This window comes from Salvelinus fontinalis, chromosome 18 (genome assembly GCF_029448725.1).
Source record: "Salvelinus fontinalis isolate EN_2023a chromosome 18, ASM2944872v1, whole genome shotgun sequence".
NCBI lineage: Eukaryota > Metazoa > Chordata > Actinopteri > Salmoniformes > Salmonidae > Salvelinus > Salvelinus fontinalis.
In genome coordinates this window covers 49,385,378-49,397,774 of record NC_074682.1, presented here as the reverse complement: position 1 = coordinate 49,397,774, position 12,397 = coordinate 49,385,378, and the positions used below count along the sequence as shown (strand labels likewise).

The window sequence follows — 12,397 nt, the reverse complement described above, 5'->3', positions numbered from 1 at the left end:
CTATACATCGCCCCGGCTCTCCGACACCTTTAATGTCCGACCGTGTTTATGTTTCCCTTTCGGTCATTAACACAGGAATATAAGTGGTTTTTAGAGTCCTTTGGCCCCTCCACAGTAGGAATACTATTATTTACTATGAAAACAGCCCGTGCTGCAATGACTCACGTCGCCGTGTTTGGAGAAGCTGGGAGGTCGGCTGCATCAGCTGGAGTTGCCATAACATGTGATTCATCATTATGTGCAATGTATCTGTCAAAAGAACTGTTGTTAATTGAAATGGCATGTGACTGACACATAAGAGGACCGGATTCTCACGAGTCAGGTTTTATGGCTAATCCACTCATTTTGGAAAGCTTTAGCCTCTGTGGATGTACAGACAGACTTTTGTTTGTCATGTCTGCTGTTGAATATTGGGCTTCACAACCGATGTAACTCTCATCCTCTTTCAAATGTTCTAGTAAAAGATTTCTCTTTTCCCCTCTCTTTCTTTCTCGCAATCCCTCCATCCCTCCCCCTTTCTCTCAATCCCCCTCTCTTTCTCTGTTGCAGTTGCTAATATCCATCTTGCGCCTATCTGTCATGTCTCTCCTCTGTCTCTGTCAGTCTGATGTCAGTGTTGAGGACACAGTTCAAGCAGTAGGGTTCTGCATGACCAGATTGAGGTTCCCTTAAGTCACAGAGCACACTGTCAACATCAGAGGGATAGAAAGAGCTGTTACCTTTTTTCCTCAACCATGACGAACCCGTACTCTCAACTTTACTCTCAGCCTTACTGTCAACCTTATTGTCAAACCTACTGTCAACCTTACTGTCAACCTCACTGTCAAACCTACTGTCAAGCTTATTCTCAACTTTACTCTCTATTACTCTCAACCTTACTGTCAACCGTACTGTCAATCTTACTGTCAAACTTACTCTCAAGTTTACTCTCTCTTACTCTCAATCTTACTGTCAAACTTACTCTCAACTTTACTCTCTCTTACTCTCAACCTTCTGTCAACCTTACTCTCAACTTTACTCTCTGTTGCTCTCAACCTTACTGTCAACCTTACTCTCCCTTACTCTCTCTTACTCTCAACCTTCTGTCAACCTTACTCTCCCTTACTCTCTCTTACTCTCAACCTTACTGTCAACCTTACTCTCAACTTTACTCTCTGTTACTCTCAACCTTACTGTCAACCTTACTCTCAACTTTACTCTCTCTTACTCTTAACCTTCTGTCAACCTTACTCTCCCTTACTCTCTCTTACTCTCAACCTTACTGTCAACCTTCCTCTCCCTTACTGTCAACCGTACTCTCCCTTTCTCTCTCTTACTCTCAACCTTACTGTCAACCTTCCTCTCCTTTACTGTCAACCGTACTCTCTCTTACTGTCAACCTTACGCTCAACCTTACTCTCCCTTACTCTCAACCTTACTCTCTCTTACTGTCAACCTGCCTCTCCCTTACTCTCAACCTTACTCTCTCTTACTGTCAACCTGCCTCTCCCTTACTCTCAACCTTACTCTCTCTTATTGTCAACCTTACTCTCAACCTTCCTCTCCCTTACTGTCAACCGTACTCTCCCTTTCTCTCTCTTACTCTCAACCTTACTGTCAACCTTCCTCTCCCTTACTGTCAACCGTACTCTCTCTTACTGTCAACCTTACTCTCAACCTTACTCTCTCTTACTGTCAACCTTACTATCAACCTTACTCTCCCTTACTGTCAACCTGCCTCTCCCTTACTCTCAACCTTACTCTCTCTTATTGTCAACCTTACTCTCGCTTACTGTCAACCTGCCTCTCCCATACTCTCAACCTTACTCTCTCTTATTGTCAACCTTACTCTCAACCTTACTCTCTCTTATTGTCAACCTTACTCTCAACCTTACTCTCTCTTACTGTCAACCTTACTCTCAACCTTACTCTCTCTCATCGTTACTTATTCTCATGTGAATCTGAGAAGTGGTTCACACATTATTTAGTGTTTCTAAGACGTTGAATTGGCACAGCAATCGCCTTGTCAGGACTATTTACTTATATTGAAAGTTGCAAACAAACTTAAATTTGCTCCTGGACTTGTCAGTACAATAGCACTATTGTGTTGAATTTCTTTACCAATTGAAAGTCTATTAACTCAATGACCACAAACCGGTTGAACAGTTCTTAGTCCTATGTACCAATTGGGATACAGTTGAAGTCGGAAGTTTACAAACACTTAGGTTGAAGCAATTAAAACTAGTTTTTCAACCACTCCACACATTTCTTGATAACAAACTATACTTTTGGCAAGTCGGTTAGGACATCTACTTTGTGCATGACACAAGTAATTTTTCCAACAATTGTTTGCAGACAGATTATTTCACTTATAATTCACTGTATCACAATACCAGTGGATCAGAAGTTTACATACACTAAGTTGACTAAGTTGCCTTTAAACAGCTTGGAAAATTCCAGAAAATTTGGTCATGGCTTTAGAAGCTTCTGATAGGCTAATTGACATCAGTTGAGTCAATCGGAGGTTTACCTGTGGATGTGTTTCAAGGCCTACCTTCAAAGTCAGTGCCTCTTTGCTTGACATCATGGGAAAATCAAAAGAAATCAGCCAAGACCTCATAAAAAAAATTGTAGACCTCCACAAGTCTGGCTCATCCTTGGGAGCAATTTCCAAATGCCTGAAGGTACCACGTTCATCTGTACAAACAATAGTATGCAAGTATAAACACCATGGGACCACGCAGCCGTCATACCGCTCAGGAAGGAGACACGTTCTGTCTCCTAGAGATGAACATACTTTGGTGCGAAAAGTGCAAATCAATCCCAGAACAACAGCAACGTGGACAATGGACAATGACCCCAAGCATACTTCCAAAGTTGTGGCAAAATGGCTTAAAGACAAAAAAGTCAAGGTATTGGAGTGGCCATCACAAAGCCCTGACCTCAATCCTATAGAAAATGTATGGGCAGAACTGAAAAAGTGTGTGCGAGCAAGGAGGCCTACAAATCTGACTCCGTTACACCAGCTCTGTCAGGAGGAATGGGCCAAAATTCACCCAACTTACAGTGGAAAGCTTGTGGAAGGCTACCCGCAATGTTTGACCCAAGTTAAACAATTTAAAGGCAATGCTACCAAATATTAATTGAGTGTATGTAAACTTTTGACCCACTGGAAATGTGATGAAAGAAATAAAAGCTGAAATTAATCATTTTTTCCTCTATTATTCTGACATTTCACATCCTTAAAATAAAGTGGTGATCCTAACTGACCTAAGACAGGGAATTTTTACTAGGATTAGTTTAAAAAAAACTGAGTTTAAATGTATTTGGCTTAGGTGTATGTAAACTTCTGACTTCAAATGTATGTGTCTACATGGATATGTGTCAACATATGTAATTGCTATGTAAATAAACCCGTTTTAAGCCACTGTAAAATAGGTATGAAACGTGAGGGGAAAAGTGACCAGCGTTCTGTTATATTTACAGTCGCATAGTATGTCAGATAAATGCAGGAGAATGACTGAAGACACATTGGATCTACTCTGTCATGAAGTTATTAGCATTTCATCATATGTTGAAGTTAGGTCATTCAATCTTCTTGAGCCACAAGAGATCATGTTCAAGTTAATATGCAGTGAGTTTCCTTTTGTTTGAGACTCTGTCTGTTTTTTTTGTTTGTTTTGATTGAGCAGTTGTTAGAAACACATAGAGTACATGGTCAGCATATGGTTTGTTTTGGTTATGTCCCCTTTTGAGCTTCTCATTGAACAGTAGTCTGAAAGAGGTAGAGAGAGAGATAAAATAGAGAAAAGAGAGGTAAAAAGAGAGCGAGAAAGCGATCGATAGATAAAAAGAGAGAGAGAGCGAGAGAGATGGAGAGGGGAGAGAGAGAAAGCGATTGATAGATAAAAAGACAGAGAGAGAGATAGAGAGGGAGAGGGGGAGCGAGAGAGATAGCGAGGGGGAGAGAGAGAGAGGGGGAGAGAGGGAGAGGGGAGAGAGATAGAGAGGGAGAGGGAGAGGGGGAGAGAGCGAGAGAGATAGAGAGGGAGAGGGGAGGGGAAGATAGAGAGGGAGAGAGATAGAGAGAGGGGGGGGAGAGAGAAAGCGGGAGTAACAGTAGGTCTTGGGGTCTGCTGAGTAGAAAGAGATACACTCCAGGGACAGCTTCCTGTGTTTGGAATGATGAATGTTGGTATTGACCTTGTGACCCCTGACCCACTGACCTTTGACTTCCTCCTTTCTCTCTTTCTTTTTCTCTCTCTCTCCATCTCTCTATCTCACTCTCTTTCTATTTATCTTGATCTCTCTCTCTGTTTTTCTCTATCACTCTCTTTATCTCTCTCTCTCTCTTTCTCCCTGCCCTCTCTCTCATTCTCTGTCTGTCCTTAGCTCTCACAGACTCTCATTCTCATCTATTAGACACCATTTTAATGCTTGTCTAATTGTCTTAGTTTATTGCACATGTATATTAAGGGTTATGCAATAATTGCAATGCATCATTCTGCTGAACTGAGTCTGGATATATTGGTGCTTTGTGTGTATTGGCATTTCATATCAATGTTACAGTAGGCCTGAGTTGACTTAGTTTACATGTGCTTCTAGGTCACAAACAACTCTGTTCTGTGTGATTACGCGGTTAACTTGGCCTAGTTTACTTCTCCCAAGTCATGGTGATGTGATGCAGTACAGTACGCGTGCCAAAAAGGTGCTGAGAGAGAGAGATAAGCAGAGAAGTGGGGCATTCTTCAGTGCTTTCCCGGGAAACTATGGAATCTGTCAAGTTCTTACTAACAAACAGCCATTCTGACTGACAAGGAAGAAGAACCTACAGCAGGCATTTGACAGTGGCATCACTAATGGTGCATTCTTATATAAACCTTTCTTCAACTTGTAGCATGTCTGTCTGTCCATCCGTCTGTCTCTCTGTCTGTCAGGAACTCCATTCGTTCCAAAACCCAAATCACTTTGTTAACATTCCGAGTAGGTTAATTATCCACCCCCTCTTTTCACCGAAATATGAGTTCTGTTCAAACTTCCAAGCAAGTCAGTGCCCGAGGCATGTTGCTATCTGTCAATCCCCTATATACTTCTAATGCTTATTCACTATTGTTTTCACAGGAAAGCTGACGGCGAGGACCTTGAGTGACTGTGTCTTACCAGGGAAGAAAACACTCTCTCCACAGAGTCAAGTAACAGTGAAGACATTTACAACATATATTTTCCTTTGAAGAAGCAACAGGGGTCTCATTTATCAACCGTTCGTAAATGTCTTACTCAATTCTCAATACGTGGACATTATAGGATTTCCGTGCGCAGCAAATGATTGGGATTTATCAAACTGTTGCACGCAAAATATACGCATGTTTTCATTGATAAATCAGAGCCATACTACAGTATATTTGTGGGCTCGTAAACGAGCGCTAAAACCCTACCTAAAACACCCTCCATCCACATTTTATGGTAATAAAAATGTCATAATTTGCTGTATGATTTAGAGATGTTGGAACTGGGCCATGATAGTTACTAAAAGAAATCGCAAAAGCAAATTTGATGACATTTCTGTAGAGGTGAAGGCAGAATGTTTTTATATTTTTTGAACAAAAAACGCATAACGCCTGTAACAAACATTGGTCACCCATTCTGAAAGATTGATTGTCCTTTCAAACAATTTAAAAGTAAATGCTATAGCCCACACTTCTATGCAAAAGACAAATTGTTGTTCAATATTTAATTTATCAATAGATAATTATGTTTCTATCTCATGCTTTGGTATAGGCTCTGAGATGAAATAGGCTAGGCCATGATGTCTCACTTCAATCGCACAGCAATACTGTAGCCTATCCAGACAGTCACAGACTATCAAGGCTACCAGTCTATTTACTTTCAACCATGGTTGGCTATTGAATGACCCATGAATAAATGGTAGCATGCTTGGCTATTGAATGAGCGATGGATAAATGGTAGCATGCTTGGCTATTGAATGAACCATGAATAAATGGTAGCATGCTTTGCTATTGAATGACCCATGAATAAATGGTAGCATGCTTGGCTATTGAATGACCCATGAATAAATGGTAGCATGCTTGGCTATTGAATGACCCATGAATAAATGGTAGCATGCGTGGCTATTGAATGACCCATGAATAAATGGTAGCATGCTTGGCTATTGAATGAGCGATGGATAAATGGTAGCATGCTTGGCTATTGAATGAGCGATGGATAAATGGTAGCATGCGTGGCTATTGAATGACCCATGAATAAATGGTAGCATGCTTGGCTATTGAATGAGCGATGGATAAATGGTAGCATGCTTGGCTATTGAATGACCCATGAATAAATGGTAGTATGCTTGGCTATTGAATGAGCGATGGATAAATGGTAGCATGCGTGGCTATTGAATGACCCATGAATAAACGGTAGCATGCGTGGCTATTGAATGACCCATGAATAAATGGTAGCATGCGTGGCTATTGAATGACCCATGAATAAATGGTAGCATGCTTGGCTATTGAATGACCCATGAATAAATGGTAGCATGCTTGGCTATTGAATGAGCGATGGATAAATGGTAGCATGCGTGGCTATTGAATGACCCATGAATAAATGGTAGCATGCTTGGCTATTGAATGAGCGATGGATAAATGGTAGCATGCTTGGCTATTGAATGAACCATGAATAAATGGTAGCATGCTTTGCTATTGAATGACCCATGAATAAATGGTAGCATGCTTGGCTATTGAATGACCCATGAATAAATGGTAGCATGCTTGGCTATTGAATGACCCATGAATAAATGGTAGCATGCGTGGCTATTGAATGACCCATGAATAAATGGTAGCATGCTTGGCTATTGAATGACCCATGAATAAATGGTAGCATGCTTGGCTATTGAATGAGCGATGGATAAATGGTAGCATGCTTGGCTATTGAATGAACCATGAATAAATGGTAGCATGCTTGGCTATTGAATGAGCGATGGATAAATGGTAGCATGCGTGGCTATTGAATGACCCATGAATAAATGGTAGCATGCTTGGCTATTGAATGAGCGATGGATAAATGGTAGCATGCTTGGCTATTGAATGAACCATGAATAAATGGTAGCATGCTTTGCTATTGAATGACCCATGAATAAATGGTAGCATGCTTGGCTATTGAATGACCCATGAATAAATGGTAGCATGCTTGGCTATTGAATGACCCATGAATAAATGGTAGCATGCGTGGCTATTGAATGACCCATGAATAAATGGTAGCATGCTAGGCTATTGAATGACCCATGAATAAATGGTAGCATGCTTGGCTATTGAATGAGCGATGGATAAATGGTAGCATGCTTGGCTATTGAATGAACCATGAATAAATGGTAGCATGCTTTGCTATTGAATGACCCATGAATAAATGGTAGCATGCTTGGCTATTGAATGACCCATGAATAAATGGTAGCATGCTTGGCTATTGAATGACCCATGAATAAATGGTAGCATGCGTGGCTATTGAATGACCCATGAATAAATGGTAGCATGCTTGGCTATTGAATGAGCGATGGATAAATGGTAGCATGCTTGGCTATTGAATGAGCGATGGATAAATGGTAGCATGCGTGGCTATTGAATGACCCATGAATAAATGGTAGCATGCTTGGCTATTGAATGAGCGATGGATAAATGGTAGCATGCTTGGCTATTGAATGACCCATGAATAAATGGTAGTATGCTTGGCTATTGAATGAGCGATGGATAAATGGTAGCATGCTTGGCTATTGAATGACCCATGAATAAATGGTAGCATGCGTGGCTATTGAATGACCCATGAATAAATGGTAGCATGCGTGGCTATTGAATGACCCATGAATAAATGGTAGCATGCTTGGCTATTGAATGACCCATGAATAAATGGTAGCATGCTTGGCTATTGAATGAGCGATGGATAAATGGTAGCATGCTTGGCTATTGAATGAACCATGAATAAATGGTAGCATGCTTTGCTATTGAATGACCCATGAATAAATGGTAGCATGCGTGGCTATTGAATGACCCATGAATAAATGGTAGCATGCTTGGCTATTGAATGACCCATGAATAAATGGTAGCATGCTTGGCTATTGAATGAGCGATGGATAAATGGTAGCATGTGTGGCTATTGAATGACCCATGAATAAATGGTAGCATGCTTGGCTATTGAATGAGCGATGGATAAATGGTAGCATGCTTGGCTATTGAATGACCCATGAATAAATGGTAGTATGCTTGGCTATTGAATGAGCGATGGATAAATGGTAGCATGCGTGGCTATTGAATGACCCATGAATAAACGGTAGCATGCGTGGCTATTGAATGACCCATGAATAAATGGTAGCATGCGTGGCTATTGAATGACCCATGAATAAATGGTAGCATGCTTGGCTATTGAATGACCCATGAATAAATGGTAGCATGCTTGGCTATTGAATGAGCGATGGATAAATGGTAGCATGCGTGGCTATTGAATGACCCATGAATAAATGGTAGCATGCTTGGCTATTGAATGAGCGATGGATAAATGGTAGCATGCTTGGCTATTGAATGAACCATGAATAAATGGTAGCATGCTTTGCTATTGAATGACCCATGAATAAATGGTAGCATGCTTGGCTATTGAATGACCCATGAATAAATGGTAGCATGCTTGGCTATTGAATGACCCATGAATAAATGGTAGCATGCGTGGCTATTGAATGACCCATGAATAAATGGTAGCATGCTTGGCTATTGAATGAGCGATGGATAAATGGTAGCATGCTTGGCTATTGAATGAGCGATGGATAAATGGTAGCATGCGTGGCTATTGAATGACCCATGAATAAATGGTAGCATGCTTGGCTATTGAATGAGCGATGGATAAATGGTAGCATGCTTGGCTATTGAATGACCCATGAATAAATGGTAGTATGCTTGGCTATTGAATGAGCGATGGATAAATGGTAGCATGCGTGGCTATTGAATGACCCATGAATAAACGGTAGCATGCGTGGCTATTGAATGACCCATGAATAAATGGTAGCATGCGTGGCTATTGAATGACCCATGAATAAATGGTAGCATGCTTGGCTATTGAATGACCCATGAATAAATGGTAGCATGCTTGGCTATTGAATGAGCGATGGATAAATGGTAGCATGCGTGGCTATTGAATGACCCATGAATAAATGGTAGCATGCTTGGCTATTGAATGAGCGATGGATAAATGGTAGCATGCTTGGCTATTGAATGAACCATGAATAAATGGTAGCATGCTTTGCTATTGAATGACCCATGAATAAATGGTAGCATGCTTGGCTATTGAATGAGCGATGGATAAATGGTAGCATGCTTGGCTATTGAATGAGCGATGGATAAATGGTAGCATGCGTGGCTATTGAATGACCCATGAATAAATGGTAGCATGCTTGGCTATTGAATGAGCGATGGATAAATGGTAGCATGCTTGGCTATTGAATGACCCATGAATAAATGGTAGTATGCTTGGCTATTGAATGAGCGATGGATAAATGGTAGCATGCGTGGCTATTGAATGACCCATGAATAAACGGTAGCATGCGTGGCTATTGAATGACCCATGAATAAATGGTAGCATGCGTGGCTATTGAATGACCCATGAATAAATGGTAGCATGCTTGGCTATTGAATGACCCATGAATAAATGGTAGCATGCTTGGCTATTGAATGAGCGATGGATAAATGGTAGCATGCGTGGCTATTGAATGACCCATGAATAAACGGTAGCATGCGTGGCTATTGAATGACCCATGAATAAATGTTAGCATGCTTGGCTATTGAATGAGCGATGGATAAATGGTAGCATGCTTGGCTATTGAATGAGCGATGGATGAATGGTAGCATGCTTGGCTATTGAATGAGCGATGGATAAATGGTAGCATGCTTGGCTATTGAATGAGCGATGGATAAATGGTAGCATGCTTGGCTATTGAATGACCCATGAATAAATGGTAGCATGCGTGGCTATTGAATGAGCGATGGATACATGGTAGCATGCTTGGCTATTGAATGAGCGATGGATAAATGGTAGCATGCTTGGCTATTGAATGACCCATGAATAAATGGTAGCATGCTTGGCTATTGAATGACCCATGAATAAATGGTAGCATGCGTGGCTATTGAATGAGCGATGGATACATGGTAGCATGCTTGGCTATTGAATGACCCATGAATAAATGGTAGCATGCTTGGCTATTGAATTAGCGATGGATAAATGGTAGCCTGCTTGGCTATTGAATGACCCATGAATAAACGGTAGCATGCGTGGCTATTGAATGACCCATGAATAAATGGTAGCATGCGTGGCTATTGAATGACCCATGAATAAATGGTAGCATGCTTGGCTATTGAATGACCCATGAATAAATGGTAGCATGCTTGGCTATTGAATGAGCGATGGATAAATGGTAGCATGCGTGGCTATTGAATGACCCATGAATAAATGGTAGCATGCGTGGCTATTGAATGAGCGATGGATACATGGTAGCATGCTTGGCTATTGAATGAGCGATGGATAAATGGTAGCATGCTTGGCTATTGAATGACCCATGAATAAATGGTAGCATGCTTGGCTATTGAATGACCCATGAATAAATGGTAGCATGCGTGGCTATTGAATGAGCGATGGATACATGGTAGCATGCTTGGCTATTGAATGACCCATGAATAAATGGTAGCATGCTTGGCTATTGAATTAGCGATGGATAAATGGTAGCATGCTTGGCTATTGAATGACCCATGAATAAACGGTAGCATGCGTGGCTATTGAATGACCCATGAATAAATGGTAGCATGCGTGGCTATTGAATGACCCATGAATAAATGGTAGCATGCTTGGCTATTGAATGACCCATGAATAAATGGTAGCATGCTTGGCTATTGAATGAGCGATGGATACATGGTAGCATGCTTGGCTATTGAATGACCCATGAATAAATGGTAGCATGCTTGGCTATTGAATTAGCGATGGATAAATGGTAGCATGCTTGGCTATTGAATGACCCATGAATAAACGGTAGCATGCGTGGCTATTGAATGACCCATGAATAAATGGTAGCATGCGTGGCTATTGAATGACCCATGAATAAATGGTAGCATGCTTGGCTATTGAATGACCCATGAATAAATGGTAGCATGCTTGGCTATTGAATGAGCGATGGATAAATGGTAGCATGCGTGGCTATTGAATGACCCATGAATAAATGGTAGCATGCTTGGCTATTGAATGAGCGATGGATAAATGGTAGCATGCTTGGCTATTGAATGAACCATGAATAAATGGTAGCATGCTTTGCTATTGAATGACCCATGAATAAATGGTAGCATGCTTGGCTATTGAATGACCCATGAATAAATGGTAGCATGCTTGGCTATTGAATGACCCATGAATAAATGGTAGCATGCGTGGCTATTGAATGACCCATGAATAAATGGTAGCATGCTTGGCTATTGAATGAGCGATGGATAAATGGTAGCATGCTTGGCTATTGAATGAGCGATGGATAAATGGTAGCATGCGTGGCTATTGAATGACCCATGAATAAATGGTAGCATGCTTGGCTATTGAATGAGCGATGGATAAATGGTAGCATGCTTGGCTATTGAATGACCCATGAATAAATGGTAGTATGCTTGGCTATTGAATGAGCGATGGATAAATGGTAGCATGCGTGGCTATTGAATGACCCATGAATAAACGGTAGCATGCGTGGCTATTGAATGACCCATGAATAAATGGTAGCATGCGTGGCTATTGAATGACCCATGAATAAATGGTAGCATGCTTGGCTATTGAATGACCCATGAATAAATGGTAGCATGCTTGGCTATTGAATGAGCGATGGATAAATGGTAGCATGCGTGGCTATTGAATGACCCATGAATAAACGGTAGCATGCGTGGCTATTGAATGACCCATGAATAAATGTTAGCATGCTTGGCTATTGAATGAGCGATGGATAAATGGTAGCATGCTTGGCTATTGAATGAGCGATGGATGAATGGTAGCATGCTTGGCTATTGAATGAGCGATGGATAAATGGTAGCATGCTTGGCTATTGAATGAGCGATGGATAAATGGTAGCATGCTTGGCTATTGAATGACCCATGAATAAATGGTAGCATGCGTGGCTATTGAATGAGCGATGGATACATGGTAGCATGCTTGGCTATTGAATGAGCGATGGATAAATGGTAGCATGCTTGGCTATTGAATGACCCATGAATAAATGGTAGCATGCTTGGCTATTGAATGACCCATGAATAAATGGTAGCATGCGTGGCTATTGAATGAGCGATGGATACATGGTAGCATGCTTGGCTATTGAATGACCCATGAATAAATGGTAGCATGCTTGGCTATTGAATTAGCGATGGAT

General features: G+C 41.1%; 1 protein-coding gene across 2 annotated transcripts in view; it reads left to right on the top strand.

Annotated features, from left to right (window-relative positions):
* Nucleotides 1-12,397, top strand: part of LOC129815695 (eyes absent homolog 2-like) — a 59,731-nt gene that overhangs the window by 14,262 nt on the left and 33,072 nt on the right. Inside the window, exon 2 of one of the 2 annotated variants that reach the window (XM_055869733.1) lies at nt 5,101-5,171. The gene's annotated coding sequence lies outside the window, so the exon portion shown is untranslated. Of the gene's footprint in view, nt 1-5,100; nt 5,240-12,397 lie in introns of both variants that reach the window. The other variant, XM_055869732.1, reaches the window with a different exon arrangement.